Genomic DNA, 3,760 nt, shown 5'->3' with positions numbered 1-3,760 from the left:
ACACGAGCCACTCACAGCGCTTGAGACTACAAAGCTCCTAAGCATCGGTCGCTGTGATTGGTGGTGTCCAATCGAGCCGTGGTCAATCAGGATCACTCCGTAATAAGGTAGTTTTAAGATGCTGAAATGTAAATAAAAATGTAACCCTAAGGGGAAGCAATAAATATTTATCTATCTATCTATGTTGACTTTTATATATGTTGAGTATTATATTAAATATGTATTATGTTATAAAACGTAATAAAGGACATTTAGTACATACAATTTCCTATTATTAATAAAAGAGTTACATCTGTATATCCTATTATTAAAGACTATAATACTGTCGCATAAAATATACACTTTATGTATGTTAACTATGAACTGGCACCTTTAATTAATAATATATCAGGAATAAACAGCGCCCGAACTTTATCGATAAATTTCATATCGTTTTTTAATCAATTTCAATTGACTCGGAGCGTCTTCGAATTAAAAAGAATCACTGCAATTAACTTAATCCATGATTAACTTACCAAGCAATTGTATATTATTATGTTAATGTGTGAACAATATTTATGGTTTGCTTGGGGCAATTGCTTTTGGAAAGCACTAGAAATGCCATATGTAGAAAAATTAAAGTTAGTGAAATATACGTACAGAAAATACTTTAGAATATTTTAGAATCTCCATAAAAAATTTATTCAAATATATTACAATGCAATATTGCTGGAACGTTTCGTTGTAATATTTAAAAAAAGCGAACAATGCTGGAATCTTGCAGAAATGATTTAGCAACGTTCCGCAACCACCATACAATATTGCAATGTTTCAGTGAAATCATTCTGCAATGTTTCTGCAACCTTTCTGTGCTGTATGGATATGCTCAACATGGCATATTTAATTCTACCTCGGATACAATTTTCGGCTCATATGCCCAGCTATCCATAATATATTTTTGAGATCAGTGTAATAAACATGTTTATTCACTGTGGTGAAAAATTATACGATAAATTCCGAGAAGCAGGTCGATATTTATGTAATATGCATTTACCCGTAGGAATAAAACGAATAGGATGCGCATATCCGCATCAGTAGTAAAAAATGGAAATGGAGGCACTTTACATGCAGGTGCAGATAGTTATCTTAAGGAATCCCAGACTGTGCATTGAAGATTGAGATTTGACCAATCGAAATGATAGCAGCTAAAATTCCTTTGTCCTCATTGGCCAAATCTCAATCTTCAATCCTTATGGAAAGAGACACTGAAAATTTCGAAAAAACACTGAAAATTAAGTGTTAACACTCAACTTTGAGTATTAACACCTGAAAATTAGGTGTTAACACTCAAAGTTGAGTGTTAACACTTAATTTTCAGTGTTTTTTCGAAATTTTCAGTGTCTCTTTCCGTAAGGGAATGCCTAGTCTGATACCGGCCTAATAAGTTCTGCAAACAGAAATAGGATACGTTTATGTATTTGCAGATAGAAACAGACAGGATGCGTATCTGCATTGGCGGACAGAAACGGACAGGATACGTTTATGTATTTGCAGATAGAAACGGACAGGATGCGTATACGCATCTGCAGACAGAAACGGACAGGATGCGAATAAACATTTGCGGACAGAAACGGACAGAATGTGTATCCGCATCGGCGGACAGAAACGGACAGGATACGTATATGTACTCAATTGCAGTTAGAAACGGACAGGATTTGTTTACATATATACAATCAGAAACGGATAGGAAACGCAGTCGTCCATCCGTTTTTGCGGATAGGAACCGATAAATTGTGAACACATTCTATCTGTATCTGTCCGTAATTGCAGTTTAAGAAACGCATAGTAAAGCAGATAGAAACGGATAGAATGCGTTTTCTATCTGTTTCTGTCCGCAATTTTAACTAGAGTACATAGAAAGTATTTTTGAAACATTCATATATACATACATAACATACAATTTTCTATTTATTATATTTTCATGCAAATATTTAGGTAAGATGGAAGATGAATTGGCATTTATTATTGCAATGCAAATATCTGTACTAGCATTATATATTGCATGGAAAGCCGAAAAAAACAAACGTTGGAAAAATCGACGGTGGTGGGTATGTCCTATAAATCAGAGGTGTTCACAGTATGGTGACTTCTCAACTCTGTTTTCGGAATTAAAAGAAGACTTAGATCTCTTTTCTCGGTATACAAGAATGGATGTGCCTACATTTTATGAACTTCTTCGACTGGTAGGACCACATTTGAGAAAAAACAGTATAAGACCATCAATATGTCCAGAACAGCGCCTTGCATTAACATTGAGATATATTTTCATTTCAACTATTATAATTATATTTAATTTATTAATAGTATTTTGTGTTTCACACAATAACTAGTATAATTATCAATAATTTGTTACATTAGATATTTGGCAACCGGAGACCAAATGCTATCTGTGCTCTAGCTTACAGAATCGGAGAATCTACTGCTCATATGATTGTGAAAGAAACATGCTCCGTTATAGCAAAATTTTAATGCCGATCTATTTGAAATGTCCGACAGAGATCGAATGGAAAGAGATCTGTTTAGATTTTTTAAGCTTGTGGAATTTGTCAAATTATGCTAGAGTAATACTGCAGGCAAGCACATAATGATTCAGGCACCTCCAAACTCTGGATCTATGTACTTTAATTACAAGAAAACATTTAGTCTCGTATTGATAGCTGCTTGTGATGCCAGATATAGATATACGCTTTTCGATGTAGATGCTTATGGCAGCGATAGCGATGGGGGAACTCTATCAAGATCGAAAAGCATTATATGAAAGTACGTTGAACTTGCCAAAAGGAACAGCTCATCTTCAGGAAGTGATCAAGAAACATCTTGCTATTTTGTTGCCGACGAAGTCTTTCAAATGTCTACCAGCATAATGCGACCTTATACAGGCAGATTTTTAAATGATCAAAAAAGAATTTTCAACTATCGCTTATCACGGACCAGAAGAACGATAGAAAACATCTTTGGAATTCTTTCAGCTAGATGGAGGATATTTCTAAGATCAATTTATGCTAGCCCAGATGTTATTGACAAATATGTACTAGCAGCAATGTGCTTGCACAATTTTCTAATAACAAAAAACGATGAGCAAGCACCGCAGCAGCAAAAATATTGTCCGCCTGAATTCGTAGATAGAGAAACCGAAAAAGGAGAAATAATCGAAGGAGAATGGCGACAACAAAGTGACCATATAAAACACATCGGAAAATGCGGAGCACATCGAGTTCAGTGATGCGAATCCCGAATCGCAGCACGCGATTAGCGCCACCGGTCGGCGGCCTTTTTTTTGTGACGCAGGGGAAATGCTTTACGCATCCCCGCACCCCTCGGGGGAGGGGTACGGGGTATGTGGGACTCTCTCCACGAGGCCACTGCCTCGAGGAGCCTACCCACTAAAACCCCTGCGGGCGTGCCTAACCCGAAGCGATTGGGACCCATCCGGGAGTTTCATCGCAGTAGTACATCCGGATGGGCCCCGCCTTGCTACTTGTTGTAGCCTATCCTATGTAATGTATGAGAGTGTGAGGACGCCGGCAACACACCCTCCCTTTTCCTTACCCATCTCGTGGGGACCTCGGGCCCCCGCCCAAGGCCCCATGGGTCTTTCCGTGAGGGCCAGAACGGATCTGACTCAGCCTCGCTGCCCTGTCCTTATATCGATTAAACTTGAGACCAGCCACCCCGCTATTCGGTGTGGCTGTCTTGTCTCCTCCTATTATCTCTGCAGATT

At 38.0% G+C, this 3,760-nt stretch overlaps 1 pseudogene; it reads left to right on the top strand.

Moving 5' to 3' along the window:
• The first annotated feature begins 2,183 nt into the window (after positions 1-2,183).
• On the top strand, positions 2,184-2,797 carry LOC108765511 (uncharacterized; annotated as a pseudogene).
• Positions 2,798-3,760: the final 963 nt, after the last annotated feature.

The sequence above is a fragment of the Trachymyrmex cornetzi genome, unplaced genomic scaffold, assembly GCF_001594075.2.
Source record: "Trachymyrmex cornetzi isolate Tcor2-1 unplaced genomic scaffold, Tcor1.1 scaffold497, whole genome shotgun sequence".
Lineage (NCBI taxonomy): Eukaryota > Metazoa > Arthropoda > Insecta > Hymenoptera > Formicidae > Trachymyrmex > Trachymyrmex cornetzi.
Note: the sequence above shows the minus strand (reverse complement) of the source record. Positions and strands in the feature narration are given on the sequence as shown.